This window comes from Pseudophryne corroboree, chromosome 6, assembly GCF_028390025.1.
Source record: "Pseudophryne corroboree isolate aPseCor3 chromosome 6, aPseCor3.hap2, whole genome shotgun sequence".
Classification (NCBI taxonomy): domain Eukaryota; kingdom Metazoa; phylum Chordata; class Amphibia; order Anura; family Myobatrachidae; genus Pseudophryne; species Pseudophryne corroboree.
The window spans coordinates 338,719,859-338,743,403 of NC_086449.1; the positions used below are offsets into that span (position 1 = coordinate 338,719,859).

The window sequence follows — 23,545 nt, forward strand, 5'->3', positions numbered from 1 at the left end:
GACAGGGAGAGAGAGTGACGACAGTGACAGCAGGGAGAGAGAGAGTAACGACAGTGACAGCTGGGAGAGAGAGAGTGACGACAGTGACAGCTGGGAGAGAGAGAGTGACAGTAGGGACAGGGATGGTAATGACGGAGAGACGTGACAGCAGGGGAACATTACCTCATTTGTTGCTGGTGGCTGGCAGCAGTGAGCGGTGGGTTGCTGGCGGCAGTGGGCGGCTGGCGGCGGTGAGCGGCTGGCAGCGGTGAGCGGCGGGCGGTTGTGAACTAGTACAGCGCTCTACACAGCTGCCAGCCGCCGCGCAGGGACGAGGAGCAACATGTGCAGCGGGATGGCCACTTCCCTCACCTCCTGCTGCACTTTCAGTTCCGCTTTTCCGGGTCAGTGGAAGAAGTGGCGGTATACCATACCGCCGTATACCGCCCCACTTCGACCACTGGTCCAGGCACAAGTTACTGGGAACCAGGCAGAGCCACAGGGGAGCCCTGCCCTGTCCTTCCCGCTGGCACCAGGGCTCACAGCACCTAGAACTTCCAGGTAGACTGATCCTTGTAGTACAGGCAGTCAGAGGAGTTGAAGGGTAGCGCTGTGCCGGCATAGCCCTAGTGGTGGTGGTGATGGGGGTGGTGACTGGAGCTCTGGCTCAGGTGGTGGCCGGATATGGAGGAGGGGGGCCATGGGGCTGAGTTGGGGGTGGTGGTGGGAGTGCATGGGGGCCAGGTACGAGCTACAGTCCACACCCCCAAAGTAAGAGAAGGAAGGGGCCGGGTATCCCTGGCTGTAGCTGGCGGCCTGGGTCTGGCCTTAGGACAGGACATGGGGTAGGAGGTGGCTGTAAACGAGGAGCTGGAGTGCTGCATGCAGGAGGCGCTGTCAGGGCCCAGGGAGTCTACGCCAGAGGCCAGGGCGATTGGTGCTGAATTTGGAGGAGCCGCCGGAGCTGGACACGGCCGTTGGCGGAATGAACTGGCCGCTGCTCTCCGAGCCCGAGCTCTCCCGGGGCGTGCGGCACTTCTTCTTTGCCGGACGGCACTTTCCCCCGGCACCGCTGCTGCCCTGCCCTGTTGTATATTCCCGGGGAGCTAGGAGAGAAGCAGGCTGTTTTTAAAGGAGATGCCGCCTGCAGGGATTTGGAGGTAAGCGTTCCCCTGCGCCTCTGTCATATTTTGGGGGGGGCAAGCTGCCCCCTTTCCCCCCAGTTCCGACGCCCCTGCTGTCTGCCGTAATGTGTAAAACAGGGGACGCTGTCTGCCGTAATGTGTAAAAAGGGGACGCTGTTTGCCGTAATGTGTAAAAAGGGGAATCTGTCCGCCGTAATGTGTAAAAGGGGCTCTACCTGGTGTAGTGGTGCTACTGTGCGGCGTAATTTGAATAATGGAAACTACTGTGCACCGTTATATGAATTGGTATTATTTTGTGGCCTCACCCCTTCCCCACAAAGCCATGCCCCTATATTTTTTGCGCGCACCTACGACAAGCACTGCCCCTGTTTTACATAGAGGGGGGGATGGGGGGGGGGGGGTTACGATGCCGTTTCTTGCACACAGCGCTAAAATGTCTAGTTACGGCACTGTTGCTAGGTATCCATTTCTCTGGCCCTGAGCAGGTCTCCCTCACCAGATCCTCTCCAGGGGTGAGGGGGTGGACTTGGATGGGGGTGGGGGGGGGGCAAAGCATTTTGTCGCACCTGGGCCCACCACTCGCTAGTTCCGCCACTGCTTGTACTGTACCTGTACACCCTTACAGTAACAGTAACTGCTTACCATGTGCAATCTATTATGTTAGCACTTTTCCCAAGTTCCCCCCTGGCGTGTGTCATTTTATTCCAAAGGAATATTTTTCATTGTTTTGTTTTACAAAATATAATTTGTTTTGAATATATGACCGGGGTGTTTATGCAGAGTAGGTCATACATCTGTTACATTACTCTGAAAAAACAAACAAAAATGAATGCAATAACTATCATGTTTATGCCATATGCAGCAGGGGCATAACTCTCACAGGTACTGGAGACACCTGCCTCTAGGCTCCAAGCTCTGAAGGGGCCCCTGCATATACAGCAGCACCTGTGTGGTTCACAGCGGGATCCACGTGTGACCGCTGCTTTTCCAACAGAGCTCTGCGGCGCACCCACTGCTGCAGAGTTAATTAGCTCTGTAACAGGAGACCTGCTAACATCTGCAATAGGGGACAGGATGGCTGCTCCCTAATACCGTTCAGCCTGCGCTGCACCCACCGCTGCTGCTGGACCATGAGATGGGATCGCCCAGTGAATGCTGATTCTGCATGCTGCAGATGGCTGAATCACAGCATAGCTGGAACCCTGCCAGTTCACTGCGAGTTCCGGTTCCTGTAGATCAGCTGTATCTATCTATCTTTCTCTCTCTCTCGCTCTCTCTATACACACCCCATATTTATTTTCCCTTATGTTAAAGAGGGAGAGGGGGCACCAAACTCCAAACTGCCTCCGACTGATTGAGATGAACTTACGCCCCTGATATGCAGAGCTGTACCTCTAGAGATGCATTTCACTATCCATTGGCAGCTTATGCTCCTGGTTTTGCACTCTATCAGTTGCAAAAGATGGCTCCCAACCAGAGCCAGCAAGACATTGGGTTGGCCCTGGTAGTGAGGGGCGTGGACATTGAAGGAGTATCTATGGCCAGTGGCGTAACTATAGAGGGTGTAGGGGATGCAGCTGCTGTGGGGCTCAGCCTCTTCCACTGCACCTTTTGGAATTTTTATTTCTCTTTTTTATTTTTAATATTTAGTAGTGCTCCACCGTCGCTGCCGAGTTTGAAGCCCGGCAATTCACTTCCTGGTAGGAGGAAGGAGGTAAGGGAGGAGAGAGCTGTCCTCAATGTGTGCCCAAACCTCCTTGTTTGTGACAAAGACTCACGAAATGATGATGTCATTATCTCGCGAGTCCGAGACCATAACCATATCAGCATGGCTGGTGGAGCCTTCCCTGGAAGGATTGAAGCAGCTAACTGAGCCAAGTGAGCAGATTGGAGAGTGAGCAGTCCTGCTGACAGTGAGCCCCCCTCCCCTGTCTATGTTCCCATATGGTGCTGCTGTATGCTTTGGGCTGGCTTACCTCCAGTTTTAGCTACTCCACGCCGGCATTTTTAGCAAAAATTTCCGCCTAACACATCCTTATAGACTTCAATCAGCTCTGCGTCCAGCAAATATCTCTCCTTTCTTTTACTGTATTCATAAAACTATACTAATATACAGAGTTCTCACTTCCTGTATTCCTGGGAGAAGGACAATATACACTTAAAAACATTAGACTCCAGCAGATTCCTGCAGATATGCCGACTTTACACTTTGCTCCTGAGGAATGTCCACTTGAAAGGATTCTCACATTTCTTCCCCATGGAAAGCCTTTAACACCTCTCATCAAACCTGCTTTGCTCTGGAATAATTTATACTGTATGACTTTCAGTCAACACATCATAAAAAACTCACTCTAGTTTATTTAATACTCTCTAGACCAAAATAAACTATATCCTTAGGGAAAAGATATAAAACTACAGGCAGCAAAAAACTAAATCTAAATCACTCAGACTCTGCACATCACCCACTATCATTTTAGGATCACACACAGACGTGACTGAAAACGTTTTACTGTTTCCCTTTACCATCACTAACACACCACAGTTTGATCTAATTATTTTAATATTAACCTTTATTTATAGGTCATTGCAAAAGGTATGCAGCACCTTACAAAGTGCATATGCAGATATAGTGAAAATTAGAGATGAGCGGGTTCGGTCTCAGAGATCTTTACCACCCCACCCCCCCCCCCCAAAAAAAAAAAAAAACTTCACGATCCCAGTTCGGAACCGAGTATGGCTCAAGACTTCCTGCCAGACTCGGATCCCAGAATGAGGCAAAACATCATCATCCCGCTGTCCGATTCTCACGGGTTTTGGATTCCATATAAAGAGGCGCGTATCGCCGCCATTTTCACTCCGGACTTGGAGAGTGAGGGAGACAGACCTCTGTATCTCTCTGTCAGGTGGGGTCAGTATGTGCTCTTTGGGGGTGCTGACCTGTGTGCTGTTAGGGGTGCTGTCCTGTCACTATGCTGTCTGTGCTGTCCTGTCACTGTGGTGTCATGTGCTGTTAGGGGTGCTGCAGCTGTACATGGGTGTTGCTGTCCTGTCACTGTGCTGTACAGGGGCACTGTCTTGTATGCTGTAAAAATACAGGGGCGTTGTGAAAATACTGGGGCGCTTGATCTGTCCTGTATGCTGTAAAAAATACAGGGGTGTTGTAAAGGTACACTGTCCCTATCTTGTATGCTGTAAAAATACAGGGGTGCTATGGAAATAAATGTACACTGGCCTTTTCCTGTATGCTGTAAAAATAAAGGGGTGCTGTGAAAATAAATGTATACTGGCCCTGTCCTGTATGCTGTAAAAATACAGGGGTGTTGTAAAGGTACACTGGCCCTGTCTTGTATGCTGTAGAATTACAGGGGTGCTGTAAAAATAAATGTACACTGGCCCTGTCTTGTATGCTGTAAAAATACAGGGGTGCTGTGAAGGTACACTGGCCCTGTCTTGTATGCTGTAGAGTTACAGGGGTGCTGTGAAAATAAATGTACACTGGCCCTGTCTTGTATGCTGTAAAAATACAGGGGTGCTGTGAAGGTACACTGGCCCTGTCCTGTATGCTGTAAAAATACAGGGGTGTTGTAAAGGTACACTGGCCCTGTCTTGTATGCTGTAAAATTACAGGGGTGCTGGGAAAATAAATGTACACAGCACCCCTGGTGGTGCTGTGAAAATAATGGGGTGCTGGTTCTGTCCTGTATGCTGTAAAAATACAGGGGTGTTGTGAAAATAAATGTACACTTGTATGCTGTATAAATGTCTTGTATGCTGTAAAAATACTGGGGTGCTGGTTCTGTCCTGTATGCTGTAAAAAAATACAGGGGTGATGTAAAGGTACACTGGCCCTGTCTTTTATGCTGTCAAATTACAGGGGTGCTGTGAAAATAAATTTACACTGGTCCTGTCCTGTATGCTGTAAAAATTCAGGGGTGCTGTGAAAATACAGGGGTGCTATGGAAATAAATGTACACTGGCCCTGTCCTGTATGCTGTAGAAATACAGGATACAGAGGTGCTGTGAAAATAAATGTACACTGCCCTGTCCTGTGTGCTGTAAACATACAGGGGTGCTGTGAAAATACAGGGGAGCTGGTTCTGTCCTGTATGCTGTAAAAAAATACAGGGGTGTTGTAAAGGTACACTGGCCCTGTCTTGTATGCTGTAAAATTACAGGGGTGCTGTGAAACTAAATGTGCACTGGCCCTGCCTTGTATGCTGTAAAAATTAGAGATGAGCGCCGGAAATTTTTCGGGTTTTGTGTTTTGGTTTTGGGTTCGGTTCCGCGGCCGTGTTTTGGGTTCGACCGCGTTTTGGCAAAACCTCACCGAATTTTTTTTGTCGGATTCGGGTGTGTTTTGGATTCGGGTGTTTTTTTCAAAAAACCCTAAAAAACAGCTTAAATCATAGAATTTGGGGGTCATTTTGATCCCAAAGTATTATTAACCTCAAAAACCATAATTTACACTCATTTTCAGTCTATTCTGAATACCTCACACCTCACAATATTATTTTTAGTCCTAAAATTTGCACCGAGGTCGCTGTGTGAGTAAGATAAGCGACCCTAGTGGCCGACACAAACACCGGGCCCATCTAGGAGTGGCACTGCAGTGTCACGCAGGATGTCCCTTCCAAAAAACCCTCCCCAAACAGCACATGACGCAAAGAAAAAAAGAGGCGCAATGAGGTAGCTGTGTGAGTAAGATAAGCGACCCTAGTGGCCGACACAAACACCGGGCCCATCTAGGAGTGGCACTGCAGTGTCACGCAGGATGTCCCTTCCAAAAAACCCTCCCCAAACAGCACATGACGCAAAGAAAAAAAGAGGCGCAATGAGGTAGCTGACTGTGTGAGTAAGATAAGCGACCCTAGTGGCCGACACAAACACCGGGCCCATCTAGGAGTGGCACTGCAGTGTCACGCAGGATGTCCCTTCCAAAAAACCCTCCCCAAACAGCACATGACGCAAAGAAAAAAAGAGGCGCAATGAGGTAGCTGACTGTGTGAGTAAGATAAGCGACCCTAGTGGCCGACACAAACACCGGGCCCATCTAGGAGTGGCACTGCAGTGTCACGCAGGATGGCCCTTCCAAAAAACCCTCCCCAAACAGCACATGACGCAAAGAAAAATAAAAGAAAAAAGAGGTGCAAGATGGAATTGTCCTTGGGCCCTCCCACCCACCCTTATGTTGTATAAACAGGACATGCACACTTTAACCAACCCATCATTTCAGTGACAGGGTCTGCCACACGACTGTGACTGATATGACGGGTTGGTTTGGACCCCCCCCAAAAAAGAAGCAATTAATCTCTCCTTGCACAAACTGGCTCTACAGAGGCAAGATGTCCACCTCATCATCATCCTCCGATATATCACCGTGTACATCCCCCTCCTCACAGATTATCAATTCGTCCCCACTGGAATCCACCATCTCAGCTCCCTGTGTACTTTGTGGAGGCAATTGCTGCTGGTCAATGTCTCCGCGGAGGAATTGATTATAATTCATTTTAATGAACATCATCTTCTCCACATTTTCTGGATGTAACCTCGTACGCCGATTGCTGACAAGGTGAGCGGCGGCACTAAACACTCTTTCGGAGTACACACTTGTGGGAGGGCAACTTAGGTAGAATAAAGCCAGTTTGTGCAAGGGCCTCCAAATTGCCTCTTTTTCCTGCCAGTATAAGTACGGACTGTGTGACGTGCCTACTTGGATGCGGTCACTCATATAATCCTCCACCATTCTTTCAATGTTGAGAGAATCATATGCAGTGACAGTAGACGACATGTCCGTAATCGTTGTCAGGTCCTTCAGTCCGGACCAGATGTCAGCATCAGCAGTCGCTCCAGACTGCCCTGCATCACCGCCAGCGGGTGGGCTCGGAATTCTGAGCCTTTTCCTCGCACCCCCAGTTGCGGGAGAATGTGAAGGAGGAGATGTTGACAGGTCGCGTTCCGCTTGACTTGACAATTTTCTCACCAGCAGGTCTTTCAACCCCAGCAGACTTGTGTCTGCCGGAAAGAGAGATCCAAGGTAGGTTTTAAATCTAGGATCGAGCACGGTGGCCAAAATGTAGTGCTCTGATTTCAACAGATTGACCACCCGTGAATCCTTGTTAAGCGAATTAAGGGCTCCATCCACAAGTCCCACATGCCTAGCGGAATCGCTCCGTGTTAGCTCCTCCTTCAATGTCTCCAGCTTCTTCTGCAAAAGCCTGATGAGGGGAATGACCTGACTCAGGCTGGCAGTGTCTGAACTGACTTCACGTGTGGCAAGTTCAAAGGGCATCAGAACCTTGCACAACGTTGAAATCATTCTCCACTGCACTTGAGACAGGTGCATTCCACCTCCTATATCGTGCTCAATTGTATAGGCTTGAATGGCCTTTTGCTGCTCCTCCAACCTCTGAAGCATATAGAGGGTTGAATTCCACCTCGTTACCACTTCTTGCTTCAGATGATGGCAGGGCAGGTTCAGTAGTTTTTGGTGGTGCTCCAGTCTTCTGTACGTGGTGCCTGTACGCCGAAAGTGTCCCGCAATTCTTCTGGCCACCGACAGCATCTCTTGCACGCCCCTGTCGTTTTTTTAAAAATTCTGCACCACCAAATTCAAGGTATGTGCAAAACATGGGACGTGCTGGAATTTGCCCATATTTAATGCACACACAATATTGCTGGCGTTGTCCGATGCCACAAATCCACAGGAGAGTCCAATTGGGGTAAGCCATTCTGCGATGATCTTCCTCAGTTGCCGTAAGAGGTTTTTAGCTGTGTGCGTATTCTGGAAAGCGGTGATACAAAGCGTAGCCTGCCTAGGAAAGAGTTGGCGTTTGCGAGATGCTGCTACTGGTGCCGCCGCTGCTGTTCTTGCGGCGGGAGTCCATACATCTACCCAGTGGGCTGTCACAGTCATATAGTCCTGACCCTGCCCTGCTCCACTTGTCCACATGTCCGTGGTTAAGTGGACATTGGGTACAACTGCATTTTTTAGGACACTGGTGAGTCTTTTTCTGACGTCCGTGTACATTCTCGGTATCGCCTGCCTACAGAAGTGGAACCTAGATGGTATTTGGTAACGGGGGCACACTGCCTCAATAAATTGTCTAGTTCCCTGTGAACTAACGGCGGATACCGGACGCACGTCTAACACCAACATAGTTGTCAAGGCCTCAGTTATCCGCTTTGCAGCAGGATGACTGCTGTGATATTTCATCTTCCTCGCAAAGGACTGTTGGACAGTCAATTGCTTACTGGAAGTAGTACAAGTGGGCTTACGACTTCCCCTCTGGGATGACCATCGACTCCCAGCAGCAACAACAGCAGCGCCAGCAGCAGTAGGCGTTACACGCAAGGATGCATCGGAGGAATCCCAGGCAGGAGAGGACTCGTCAGAATTGCCAGTGACATGGCCTGCAGGACTATTGGCATTCCTGGGGAAGGAGGAAATTGACACTGAGGGAGTTGGTGGGGTGGTTTGCGTGAGCTTGGTTACAAGAGGAAGGGATTTACTGGTCAGTGGACTGCTTCCGCTGTCGCCCAAAGTTTTTGAACTTGTCACTGACTTATGATGAATGCGCTGCAGGTGACGTATAAGGGAGGATGTTCCGAGGTGGTTAACGTCCTTACCCCTACTTATTACAGCTTGACAAAGGCAACACACGGCTTGACAAATGTTGTCCGCATTTCTGGTGAAATACTTCCACACCGAAGAGCTGATTTTTTGGGTATTTTCACCAGGCATGTCAACGGCCATATTCCTCCCACGGACAACAGGTGTCTCCCCGGGTGCCTGACTTAAACAAACCACCTCACCATCAGAATCCTCCTGGTCAATTTCCTCTCCAGCGCCAGCAACACCCATATCCTCCTCATCCTGGTGTACTTCAACACTGACATCTTCAATCTGACTATCAGGAACTGGACTGCGGGTGCTCCTTCCACCACTTGCAGGGGGCGTGCAAATGGTGGAAGGCGCATGCTCTTCACGTCCAGTGTTGGGAAGGTCAGGCATCGCAACCGACACAATTGGACTCTCCTTGTGGATTTGGGATTTCGAAGAACGCACAGTTCTTTGCGGTGCTTTTGCCAGCTTGAGTCTTTTCAGTTTTCTAGCGAGAGGCTGAGTGCTTCCATCCTCATGTGAAGCTGAACCACTAGCCATGAACATAGGCCAGGGCCTCAGCCGTTCCTTGCCACTCCGTGTGGTAAATGGCATATTGGCAAGTTTACGCTTCTCCTCCGACAATTTTATTTTAGGTTTTGGAGTCCTTTTTTTACTGATATTTGGTGTTTTGGATTTGACATGCTCTGTACTATGACATTGGGCATCGGCCTTGGCAGACGACGTTGCTGGCATTTCATCGTCTCGGCCATGACTAGTGGCAGCAGCTTCAGCACGAGGTGGAAGTGGATCTTGATCTTTCCCTAATTTTGGAACCTCAACATTTTTGTTCTCCATATTTTAATAGGCACAACTAAAAGGCACCTCAGGTAAACAATGGAGATGGATGGATACTAGTATACAATTATGGACTGCCTGCCGAGTGCAGACACAGAGGTATCCACAGCCGTGAACTACCGTACTGTACTGTGTCTGCTGCTAATATAGACTGGATGATAATGAGATGTAGTATGTATGTATAAAGAAGAAAGAAAAAAAAAACCACGGGTAGGTGGTATACAATTATGGATGGACTGCCGAGTGCCGACACAGAGGTAGCTACAGCCGTGGACTACTGTACTGTGTCTGCTGCTAATATAGACTGGTTGATAAAGAGATGTAGTATGTATGTATAAAGAAGAAAGAAAAAAAAACCACGGGTAGGTGGTATACAATTATGGATGGACTGCCGAGTGCCGACACAGAGGTAGCTACAGCCGTGGACTACTGTACTGTGTCTGCTGCTAATATAGACTGGTTGATAAAGAGATGTAGTATGTATGTATAAAGAAGAAAGAAAAAAAAACCACGGGTAGGTGGTATATAATTATGGATGGACTGCCGAGTGCCGACACAGAGGTAGCTACAGCCGTGGACTACCGTACTGTGTCTGCTGCTAATATAGACTGGTTGATAATGAGATGTAGTATGTATAAAGAAGAAAGAAAAAAAAAACCACGGGTAGGTGGTATACAATTATGGACGGACTGCCGAGTGCCGACACAGAGGTAGCTACAGCCGTGGACTACCGTACTGTACTGTGTCTGCTGCTAATATAGACTGGATGATAATGAGATGTAGTATGTATAAAGAAGAAAGAAAAAAAAACCACGGGTAGGTGGTATACAATTATGGATGGACTGCCGAGTGCCGACACAGAGGTAGCTACAGCCGTGGACTACCGTACTGTGTCTGCTGCTAATATAGACTGGTTGATAATGAGATGTAGTATGTATAAAGAAGAAAGAAAAAAAAACCACGGGTAGGTGGTATACAATTATGGACGGACTGCCGAGTGCCGACACAGAGGTAGCTACAGCCGTGGACTACCGTACTGTGTCTGCTGCTAATATAGACTGGTTGATAATGAGATGTAGTATGTATAAAGAAGAAAGAAAAAAAAACCACGGGTAGGTGGTATACAATTATGGATGGACTGCCGAGTGCCGACACAGAGGTAGCTACAGCCGTGGACTACTGTACTGTGTCTGCTGCTAATATAGACTGGTTGATAAAGAGATGTAGTATGTATGTATAAAGAAGAAAGAAAAAAAACCACGGGTAGGTGGTATACAATTATGGACGGACTGCCGAGTGCCGACACAGAGGTAGCTACAGCCGTGGACTACCGTACTGTACTGTGTCTGCTGCTAATATAGACTGGTTGATAAAGAGATGTAGTATGTATGTATAAAGAAGAAAGAAAAAAAAAACACGGGTAGGTGGTATACAATTATGGATGGACTGCCGAGTGCCGACACAGAGGTAGCTACAGCCGTGGACTACTGTACTGTGTCTGCTGCTAATATAGACTGGTTGATAAAGAGATGTAGTATGTATGTATAAAGAAGAAAGAAAAAAAAACCACGGGTAGGTGGTATACAATTATGGACGGACTGCCGAGTGCCGACACAGAGGTAGCTACAGCCGTGGACTACCGTACTGTACTGTGTCTGCTGCTAATATAGACTGGTTGATAAAGAGATGTAGTATGTATGTATAAAGAAGAAAGAAAAAAAAACCACGGGTAGGTGGTATACAATTATGGATGGACTGCCGAGTGCCGACACAGAGGTAGCTACAGCCGTGGACTACTGTACTGTGTCTGCTGCTAATATAGACTGGTTGATAAAGAGATGTAGTATGTATGTATAAAGAAGAAAGAAAAAAAAACACGGGTAGGTGGTATACAATTATGGACGGACTGCCGAGTGCCGACACAGAGGTAGCTACAGCCATGGACTACCGTACTGTACTGTGTCTGCTGCTAATATAGACTGGTTGATAAAGAGATGTAGTATGTATGTATAAAGAAGAAAGAAAAAAAAACCACGGGTAGGTGGTATACAATTATGGATGGACTGCCGAGTGCCGACACAGAGGTAGCTACAGCCGTGGACTACTGTACTGTGTCTGCTGCTAATATAGACTGGTTGATAAAGAGATGTAGTATGTATGTATAAAGAAGAAAGAAAAAAAAACCACGGGTAGGTGGTATACAATTATGGATGGACTGCCGAGTGCCGACACAGAGGTAGCTACAGCCGTGAACTACCGTACTGTGTCTGCTGCGACTGGATGATAAATAATGATATAAAAAATATATATATATCACTACTGCAGCCGGACAGGTATATATTATATAATGACGGACCTGCTGGACACTGTCTGTCAGCAGAATGAGTTTTTTATAGAATAAAAAAAAAAACACCACACAAGTCACACGACGAGTGTTTAACTTTTTCAGGCAATCACAATATAGTATACTACTAACTATACTGGTGGTCAGTGTGGTCAGGTCACTGGTCAGTCACACTGGCAGTGGCACTCCTGCAGCAAAAGTGTGCACTGTTTAATTTTAATAATATGTACTCCTGGCTCCTGCTATAACCTATAACTGGCACTGCTCCCCAGTCTCCCCCACAATTATAAGCTGTGTGAGCACAGTCAGATATATACATAGATGATGCAGCACACTGGGCTGAGCAGTGCACACAGATATGGTATGTGACTGAGTCACTGTGTATCGTTTTTTTCAGGCAGAGAACGGATTATATTAAATAAAACTGCACTGTCTGGTGGTCACTGTGGTCAGTCACTACTAAACTCTGCACTCTCTACAGTACTCCTAAGCTCCAGTAAATCAAGTGTCTCTGTCTCAAATCAATCTCACTCTCTCTCTTCTAATCTAAATGGAGAGGACGCCAGCCACGTCCTCTCCCTATCAATCTCAATGCACGTGTGAAAATGGCGGCGACGCGCGGCTCCTTATATAGAATCTGAGTCTCGCGAGAATCCGACAGCGTCATGATGACGTTCGGGCGCGCTCGGGTTAACCGAGCAAGGCGGGAAGATCCGAGTCGCTCGGACCCGTGAAAAAAAACATGAAGTTCGGGCGGGTTCGGATTCCGAGGAACCGAACCCGCTCATCTCTAGTAAAAATACAGGGGTGCTGTGAAAATACAGGGGTACTGGCCCTGTCCTGTGTGCTGTAAAAATACAGGGGTGCTTTGAAAATACAGGGGAGCTGGTTCTGTCCTGTATGCTGTAAAAAAATTACAGGGGTGTTGTAAAGGTACACTGGCCCTGTCTTGTATGCTATAAAAATACAGGGGTGTTGTGAAAATAAATGTACATTGGCCCTGTCCTGTATGCTGTAAAAATACAGGGGTGCTGTTGTTAAAATAAATGTACACTGGCCCTGTCTTGTATGCTGTAAAAATACAGGGGTGCTGTGAAAATAAATGTACACTGGCCCTGTCTTGTATGCTGTAAGAATGCAGGGGTGCTGTGAAAATAAATGTACACTGGCCCTGTCTTGTATGCTATAAAAATACAGGAGTGCTGTGAAAATAAATGTACACTGGCCCTGTCTTGTATGCTGTAAGAATGCAGGGGTGCTGTGAAAATAAATGTACACTGGCCCTGTCTTGTATGCTATAAAAATACAGGGGTGCTGTGAAAATAAATGTACACTGGCCCTGTCTTGTATGCTGTAAAAATACAGGGGTGCTGTGAAAATAAATGTACACTGGCCCTGTCTTGTATGCTGTAAAAATACAGGGGTGCTGTGAAAATAAAGGGGCACTATTCTGTGTGCTGTAATTATAAAGGGGTGCTGTCCTATGAAATGGAGAACAAATATTTGGAAGAAAAAATAGTGAAAGATAAGGAACCACTTCCAGTTCCTAGTACTAGTGCTGAAGCTGCTGCTGCCACCAGTCATGACATTGATGATGCAATTCCATCAACGTCATCTACTAAGGCCAATGCCTAATGTCATAGAGGTCATGTAAAATCCAAGAAGCAAAAATTAAAAACCAAAAATAAAAAGAAATTATCTGATAAGAAACGTAAAATTTACAATATGCCATTCACGACACAAAGTGGCAAGGAAAGGCTAAGGCCTTGGCATATGTTCATGACTGGTGGTTCAGCTTCTCATGAAGATGAAAGCCCTCCTCCCTCTCAATTTTTTTTTAAAAATTAAAGCTTGTTAAAGCACAGGGAAAAATGTCCATTCAGAGATATCACAAATCGCCAAGGAGAGTCCAAGAGTGCCCGCGATTGCCATGTCTAGGCCTTACCTTCCCAAAACTGTATGGGAAGAGGAGGCTCCTACCACCATTTGCACGCCCCCTGCAAGTGCTGGGAGGAGCACCGCCGGTCCAATTGCTGATATTGAGATTGAGTTTGTCACTGTAGAAGTACACCAGGATGAGGAGGATATTGGTGTAGCTGGCGCTGAGAAGGAAGTTGACGAGGATTCTGATGGTGATGTGGTTTGTTTGAATAAGACACCAGTGGAGACAGTTGTTGACCATGGGATGAAAAATCCCATTGTCATGCCTGGGCAAAACACCAAAAAAATCCACCTCTTCGGTGTGGAATTATTTCTCTGTGAGGATGAGGATGTAATCACTGAAGGGGTTGAAGAATCGAATGATGAGGATGAGAACGACATCTTGCCTCTGTAGAGCCAGTTTGTGCGAGGAGAGATTAATTGCTTATTTTTTGGTGGGGGCTCAAACAAAGCAATCATTTCAGCCACAGTCATGTGGCATACCCTGTCGCTGAAATGATTGGTTTGTTAAAATGTGCATGTCCTGTTTATACAACATAAGGGAGAGACAATTCCATCTTGCACGTCTTTTCTTTGTCTGCCACATCATACCAGGGGTGCTGCCCTATATGGGGTGCTGCCCTTCTGCCCTATCAGCCCAGGGGTGCTGCCCCACTGCCATTTAAGTCCAGGGGTGCTGTTGCCTGTCTGCTGTGCTGTGTAATTCTCCAGGGGTGCTGCATATGCTGTATAAGTCCAGCGGTGCTGCCTATCTGCTGTATAAGTCCAGAGGCACTGCCGTATAATTCCAGGGGTACTGCTGTACTTGATCCTAGGTTTAAATTAAATCCTAGAGCAGAATATGAAACAAGCTTCAACATCACAACCAGATTTATGAAAACTTATATCTAAGAAGGTGGAAATGGAAATTGCAATTTTGCCGAAGTATTTTTTAATAAAGTAGGGAGAGACCACATTTGTGGCCAAAGTCAGTCAGACTCAGAAGAGACAAAATCATAATCCAGCAGAACATGACAAGGCAATATCTCCTACTTCATTTTCTCTGGCAACTGCTGGAGAAAACTAGATTTTCCAAACACACCTATGTCTAAGGGCCTAATTTAGACCTGATCACTATGGTGCATTTCTTGCATCCCTGCAATCAGGTAGTCACCGCCTACAGGGGGAGGGGGAAATCGATGTGCAGGGGTGCAATCGCATGTGCAGTAGAGCTGCACAAACAGAAGTTTGTGCAGTCTCTGCACAGCCCAGGACTTACTCTTTCAGTGTGATGATCGGGGCCGGAGCTGACATCAGAAACCCTCCCTTCAAACGCCTGGTCCCTTCTGTGTTTCTCTGGACACTCCTTAAAAACGGTCAGTTGCCACCCACAAATGGCCTCTTCCTGTCAGTCACCTTGTGATGACCCATGCGATCACTTTTCTCGCACCATCCCGTTGCTGCCCGGTGATCCCCATCGCTGCGGACCAACGCGCCTGCGCATTGCGGTGCAAACACATGTGCAGTTCAGACCTGATCGCAGGCTGTACGAAAACACAGCCTAGCAATCAGGTCTGAATTAGGCCTTATATGTCTGCCATATAACTCCAGGGGTGCCTGAACCTGCTCATCTCTAGTAGATATATATTTTAGTGTGCACTGTGTATCCAGCATTAGAGAGAGGTTCTTCTCAATTGTTTCATGTTAGGGACTCAAATGAAAGGCTCCAGTTAGTCAACCTTAATTTTGGTTTATAATTAATGTTCCACATTTTGGGATAAGTGCACATTTGTTGTACAGGATTCTTTTCCTTTATTTTGTAAATATTTTCTCCGTAATAATTGTACAATTGTAGGGTTATTGCAAGACCTTGCGATGTTAGAAGAACAGAGTTTCAGTGATCTTGCATTGCATCAGCTTACCATTGCACTGCAGCACTAGATGGGCCAGGAGCTCCTGTGAGACACAAACAGTTACTGAATAAGGCCCAGTATGGAGTCTCATGGTGGCTTACAGCCAGGAAGATGTCTGCCTTGCTAGGCTGAGGCATGCTGGTGGCACAGAGGTTAGCATTGCTTCATCAAACAGTCCTACTTGTAATATGAAATGAGTTTCGACTATAGAGTGGTAAGCTCCACTAGGGCAGGGGCCCACTAAAAAAAAATTCACTGAACAGTCCTGCTTAGTACTGTACCGAACCCACTCAAACTCAACTTGCCTGATCTGGGGCTGCTGTGGGGGCTCACGAGGGGCTGCTTTATTTAAAAATAAAATATGAATAAAATAAACAAGACATACAGGTATGCTCACATGCGTGTAACTGGGACACACAGGTATGCTCACATGCGTGTAACTGGGAGCTAAGAAAAATGAAAATAAGGCATCTGCCACAAAATATGAAAATAAAAATGCAATAAAAAAATGGAAAAAAGAAACCCACGAGATTTTCACAAAATAAGTCTCCAGACTTCGTGGAGGGGAAAATATCCAATCTTGATCCTGTGGTATACACCAGTTTATTTGCATCCCAGCATTAAATCCGAGATTATCTTAATCCCTGAAAATGGAAAAGGGGGTACAAATTCTGAGGCTTTGGTCCCTAGTTTTTCAGTTTTTCCAGTAATGTGGTAATTTTATATTTGCTTAGTTAAAGTCCTTTCTGTTCCACACCAATATAGGAGTGGAGGTGAAAGCTTATGTGTTGTTCCTGAATGTGTATGCCACAGTGCCTCTCTAATATTTAATCACCTTCTTGACACTGTTTTCTCTCTTGCCTCTTCTGAGGTGTGACGTGTTCAGACTGGAACTAGCAAAGCAGAAAAAGCAGGCTATAAACTAAGATCAAGGCTGTATTAACAGCATTGTAGGCACTGGGCAAAGCAATGCACTAGGGCCCTTACCCATTAATTAATGGGAATAAACTTTTGAAAATCATAACATGACTCTCCTGAGGTCCCATGCCATCTCTCCACATGCTTCAATGTAACTGGCACTGTGGGGCATTGTATCTGGCACTGTGGGGCATGTATCTGGCACAGTGGGGCATGTATCTGGCACAGTGGGGCATGTATCTGGCACAGTGGGGCATGTATCCGGCACTGTGGGGCATTGTATCCGGCACTGTGGGGCAATGTAACTGGCACTGTGGGGCATTGTATCTGGCACTGTGGGGCATGTATCTGGCACAGTGGGGCATGTATCTGGCACAGTGGGGCATGTATCTGGCACAGTGGGGCATGTATCCGGCACTGTGGGGCATTGTATCCGGCACTGTGGGGCAATGTAACTGGCACTGTGGGGCATTGTATCTGGCACTGTGGGGCATGTATCTGGCACAGTGGGGCATGTATCCGGCACAGTGGGGCATGTATCCGGCACAGTGGGGCATGTATCCGGCACAGTGGGGCTTTGTATCCGGCACTGTGGGGCAATGTAACTGGCACTGTGGGGCATGTATCTGGCACTGTGGGGCATGTATCTGGTACTGTGGGGCAATGTAACTGGCACTGTGGGGCATGTAACTGGCACTGTGGAGCATGTATCCGGCACTGTGGGGCATGTATCCGGCACTGTGGGGCATTGTATCTGGCACTGTGGGGCAATGTAACTGGCACTGTGGGGCATTGTATCTGGCACTGTGGGGCATGTATCTGGCACAGTGGGGCATGTAACCGGCACAGTGGGGCAATGTATCCGGCACAGTGGGGCATGTATCTGGCACAGTGGGGCTTTGTATCCGGCACTGTGGGGCAATGTAACTGGCACTGTGGGGCATGTATCTGGCACTGTGGAGCATGTATCTGGCACTGTGGGGCAATGTATCTGGCACTGTGGGGCTTGTAACTGGCACTGTAGGGCATGTATCCGGCACAGTGGGGCATGTATCCGGCACAGTGGGGCATGTATCCGGCACTGTGGGGGCATTGTATCTGGCACTGTGGGGCAATGTAACTGGCACTGTGGGGCATGTATCTGGCACTGTGGGGCAATGTAACTGGCACTGTGGGGCATGTATCCAGCACTGTGGGGCATTGTATCTGGCACTGTGGGGTAATGTAACTGGCACTGTGGGGCATGTATCTGGCACTGTGGGGCAATGTAACTGGCACTGTGGGGTATGTATCCGGCACTGTGGGGCATTGTATCTGGCATTGTGGGGCAATGTAACTGGCACTGTGGGCCATTTTCAGTGGCCACACCCCTTCTGGTGCATGGCCACACCCATTTTTTCGCCACGCGGGCCTTCGGCACGCACATGCTTCTTTGGTGTTTTTTTTTTGGTGTGGGGGGGCGCCATTTTCCATCTTGCCCTGGGCTTCGAAAACCCTAGTTACGCCTCTGGGTGTAGGTACCTGGTGGCTACCAGTGTTCTCACTGGCTTGTGCTGGCTGAACTGGATGCTCCTTTCACGGCTCCCCCCTCACCTGGGTACACACCTAAACACAGCTTGCTCTAGTCCCGGCCGCGGTTTTCCCCCTCACTTCCCTGTGTCAGTGGCAGCGCTGTCAGCTCTCCCTCTGGCCTGTGGCTCTCCTGGTCGCTGCAGCAGTGTGACGCGCTCCCCGGCTCTCTTCTTTCTTCACTGGCGCCCTCCATCTCCCGGTCAGTGCAGCGGCGGGCCACGCTCTTCTCCTTCTCCCTTCACCGGCGCCAGTCCCGCCTGTTCTCTCTCCCGCCCTGCGGCAGCCAATCCCCGGGGTCTCCAGCTCTTCAGCACTGGGTCCTAGTGCCCTCCGGGTAATCGTCCTACCAGCTGCGGTTGCCTAGCAACCGGACGGTCCGTTACCCTTGCAAGTTGCTTCAGCAGAAGTTGGGGGAGCAGATACTGGGCATCACAACCTCACTTCCTCTCCGTGAGGCGCAGCTGACAGGTAAGTTACCTGTCAGCTGCGCCTCACGGATCGGAAGTGAGGTCAGTCCTCCAGAGTCTGAGTCGGCCGCCTCTTAACTCTATTGCTACTGCACTGTAGCATGCTTATTCAGCTTTACTACCAATGCTTTATCCATAGACCAGTGAAAGTACAAGGGTGGAAAAAGGAGATTTATGGTAGACTTACCATGGTTAAATCTCTTTCTGCGATGTACACTGGGTTCCACAGGGAATGCATTGTAGTGTAGAGATGGATCTTGATCCAGGCACCAACAGGTTAAAACTTTAGCTGTCCCAGCATGCATTGGGTCCTCCTCTATAACCTCGCCTCCAGGCACTGTGAGCCCGGTTTCGTTAACCAGTCCAATGCAAGAGCAGGAAAAAAAGAAGGGGGATGTTAGTCACATAGAACCACATTCTCACGACAGGAGAAGGGACCAGTGGCTAATGCCATACAAACCCATAGAAGCTAGGTGTGTCAGGGCGGGCGCCCTGTGGAACCCAGTGTACCTCACAGAAAGAGATTTAACAATGGTATATCTACCATAAATCTACTTTTCTGCAGCGGGGTACACTGTGTTCCACAGGAAAACATCGGGGATGTGCTAAAACAGTTCCTTATGGAAGGGATGGGCCTTAGCGTGTATGAGAACCCGGTGTCCAAAGGAAGCATCCTTGGAGGCGGAAGTATCAAAGTTATAGAAGCTAATGAACGTGTTCATTGAGGACCATGTAGCCGCCTTGCACAATTGTTCTGCGGACGCGCCACGGCGGGCTGCCCAAGAGGGTCCAGCAGACTGAGTAGAATGGGCGTTAATAACAGCAGGAGCTTGTGCAATCACCATTCTAATCCACCTGGCCAAGGTTTGCTTTTTCGCAGGCCAGCCACGTTTGTGAAAACCAAAAAGTACAAATAGGGAATATGACCTCCTGATAGAGGCAGTCCTCTCCACGTATTTACGGAGAGCCTGTACCACATCCAAAGACCGCTCTACGGAGGACAAACCAAAAGAGATGAAGGCCGGAAACCACAATCTCTTGGTTAATGTGAAAAGATGACACCACCTTAGGTAAATAACCAGGACGAGTTCTAAGAACTGCCCGGTCACGGTGAAATATCAGGAAGGGTGGATGACAGGACATTGTGCCTAGGTCTGACACCCTCCTAGCAGAGGCAATAGCCAGTAGGAGCAGGACTTTGACCGTGAGCCATTTAAGGTCTGACTCAAGAGGTTCAAATGGAGACTCTTGCACGGCATTCAGGACAACAGACAGATCCCATGGAGCGACAGGAGGGACATAGGGAGGCTGAATCCATAAAACACCCTGAGTGAAAGTATGAACATCAGAAATAGATGCAATTTTTCTCTAAAACCACACCGATAAGGCAGATATATGAACCTTGAGGGAGGCCAGACGAAGGCCTAAGTCCAGGCCTTGTTGCAGAAAAGCCAGAAGTCTGGAAGTTCTGAATTTGTATGCCTCATAATTCTTAGCAGCACACCAAGTGGAGTAAGAATTCCAGACCCTTGATAGCACTGGGAGGCACGTGTCCCTGCTGTTACCGTGGAGCCGGGACACCGCACCTCCCGCTGACCACCGCCCGGCGCCTAGCAGCAGGCGGACACCGGGTGCAAGGTTTTCTGGTCCCCACCCAGCTCCTAGCAACAGGCAGACGCCAGGCACAAAGTCTCCTGGTCCCCGCCCGGCGCCTAGCAACAGGTAGACGCCGGGCGCTGTGAGCCGCCGGAACCCTAGCAACGGAGACGCCGGAGGCAGACGGTGTCCCACGTTGCTGGGTAACTAAGTACCCAGCTTTGTACAAGGACGTACAGCAGGACAGCTGCACGATATTTGCAAGTAAGGAGTTTCTTCTGTGATTGGTGCAGCACCATTTATATTCTCTTCCTGGTCACGCCAAAGACGCTTGTGATAGTTCTTACTTCTGTGTGAACCTGTCAGCTTGTTGGAGATCCTGCCTGTGTTGTGCTGAGACCTGGAGACTCTGACTGATCGATTCTTGACCAGATCTTGCCAGCTGGTATTCAGGTTTTCGTGGAGTATCCACACTAACAGTTCTTTGTTTATATTTATATCTTTAACATCCCTGAGCATTGTTGCTCTCGCTGTTTATGTGCTTATAACATCTAAGACCATTGTTGTTCTCATTATCACTCATGCATTGGTGTTGCTGGGTTAGTTAGGTTCCCCTTTACTTACTTGCAGTCTCGGGTGGTGCCTTGTCACTTAATAACTAAGACTGGGGGGCATCAGAGTTTGGGCTGACCTAAGTCGCCCATTCAAACGCGGCTGCCATGGGCAAGCACCGCAGGCACCATCCGACCACTAAGAGGGGAAACGGAGTCAGGGGTAGAGCACGATTTGCTGCAGACATCAATTCTAGCTGCAGCCTTACCTGTGAGTACTGGAACTTCCCAGTTGTCACATACTCCCCTGAGTTCCAGGTACTCATCCATAACAGTATCACCAGCCAAAAAAACGTAGCTTCGTGGGTCGTTTGTCTCCGGATGGAACCAACACAAAATCCGGCTCAGATTCTGGCGGGCCAGATCCAGGGTTTGACCCAGCAGCTACGAGATCTTACTCTTCGAGTGGACACTCAGGAGGAAACTCGTAGGACCCAGACTGTCTCATTATCCGCTCCCAGGGAGCCTAAGCTAAACCTCCCAGATAGGTTTTCTGGAGACCGTAAGCAGTTTGTGAATTTCCAGGAAAGTTGCAAGCTGCATTTCAAGCTCAGGCCTTTCTCTTCGGGTCCAGACCCAGCGAGTAGGGATCATAATTTCCCTGTTACAAGGTGACCCACAGTCTTGGGCCTTTGGCCTTTCAGCAGATCACCCCAGATTGCTTTCTGTGGATTCCTTCTTTAAAGCCTTAGGTGTTCTCTATGATGATCCAAGACTTAGGTGTTCTCTATGATGATCCAGATCGGGCAGTGTCTGCAGAGGCCCATCTTCATTCTCTTAAATAAGGAAGAAACTCTGCCGAGGTGTATTGTACCGAATTTCGCCGATGGGCCAATGATTGCGGCTGGAATGAACCAGCACTTCGAACTCTGTTCCAGTTAGGATTAAGAGAACAAATTAAGGATTTTCTCGTCCAATATCCTTCTCTGGCCACCCTGGATGCAGTCATGGAGTTAGCCATCAAAGTAGATAGGCGGATTCGGGAACGAAGAATATAGGAGGTCCCCTCACCTATGTTTCATTGGATGGTGCCAGAAGTTGTAGGGATTATGGAGCAACCAATGCAAATTGGGGCTTTCCGTTTAACGTCTCAAGAGAAGGCGAGACGTCGCACTCTTTTACTGTGTCTCTATTGTGGGACCAAGGGACATCTGGCGAACATTTGTCCACAGAAGGCGGAAAACTAATAGACCCGAGAAATTTTGGGAGAGTCTTTTCGGGTCTCTGTTCAATCTCCCCAAATAATTTGTTGTTGTTACCCATTAGGATAACAACCCCTTCTGGTCCTAGTGTGGTTACTGCTTTTGTTGATTCCGGGGCTGCTGGAAATTTTATGGACTTGGAACTTGCTCTTGCCAGAGGAATTCCTACGGAAACTCTTTGCTCACCAATTTCCATTTGTGGATTGTATGGTAGTCCTCTCCAAAATGGTCGGGTCAGTACCTGGACTCCAGTCCTCCAGTTTTTTGTTGGAATGTTCCATTGTAAAGAGTTATCTTTTTTTCTGGTACATTGTCCCCTAACTCCAATTGTTCTGGGCTTGCCTTAAGATTCATAATCCAGTATTCAACTGGAGTACTGGAGATCTGGTTTCTTGGGGCTTGGAATGTGCAATCAGATGCCTGACAATGCCGGTTCGCTCAGCACTTCCTGTCCCTGAAAGGTTGTCAGTGCATATCTTTTACGGACGTTTTCTCCAACCAACAAGCTGAATCTCTGCCTCTTCACCGTCCTTATGATTGTGCAATCAATCTCATATCTGAAGCTAGACTCCCCAAGGGCCGCATTTACGCTCTGTCTTTGCCCGAGACAAAAGCTATGGAGGAATATATCCGGGAGAGTTTAGAAAAAGGCTTCATCAGGCCTTCTAAATCACCAGTAGGAGATGTTTTTTTCTTCATCAGTAAAAAGGTCGGCTCTTTACAACCATGTATTGACTACAGGGGACTGAATAAGATTACAATCAAAAATTCATACCCATTACCCCTGATCACTGTCTTATTTGATTATCTCAGAAGTGCTACAATATTTTCCAAGATCGATTTACGAGGGGCCTATAATCTCATTCGGATCCGGCAGGGAGATGAATGGAAGACCGCATTCAATACTCATTTGGGTCACTATGAGTACTTGGTTATGCCTTTTGGACTCTCCAACGCTCCTACCGTCTTCCAGGATCTCATAAATGATGTTCTTCTGGATTTCCTTGGAAAATTTGTGGTCGTCTATATCTATGATATTCTGATCTACCCTGCCTCACTTAAAGAACATCGAGCTCATGTAAAGGCAGTCCTCACCAAACTAAGGGAGAATCATCTGTATGCAAAATTGGAAAAATGTGAATTTAAGGTTGAGAAGGTGGCCTTCCTAGGATACATCATCACCACCAAGGGGTTTTCTATGGATCCTAAGAAACTTCAGGCAATTGTGGAATGGGTCTGTCCTTCCAATCTAAAAGCTACTCAATGTTTCCTTGGTTATGCAAACTATTACAGAAGATTCATTGATTCTTTTTCCTCAATTGTTGCTCCAATTGAGAGCCTGACCAAGAAAGGTGCAGATCCTGCTCATTGGCCACCACAGGTGGTAAAGGCTTTTTGAGGACCTCAAAAAAGCGTTTAT

The 23,545-nt window shown here is 47.9% G+C and overlaps 1 protein-coding gene, 1 long non-coding RNA gene and 1 pseudogene across 3 annotated transcripts in view; 1 reads left to right on the forward strand and 2 right to left on the reverse strand.

Annotated features, from left to right (window-relative positions):
- LOC134932231 (uncharacterized) overlaps positions 1–23,545 on the reverse strand; it is a 197,285-nt gene that overhangs the window by 169,987 nt on the left and 3,753 nt on the right. The window lies entirely within an intron of this gene.
- The window catches only part of INSYN1 (inhibitory synaptic factor 1), a 163,973-nt gene that overhangs the window by 13,585 nt on the left and 126,843 nt on the right, over positions 1–23,545 (forward strand). The gene's annotated exons all lie outside the window — the stretch shown is intronic.
- On the reverse strand, positions 528–20,831 carry LOC134933896 (homeobox protein OTX1 B-like; annotated as a pseudogene).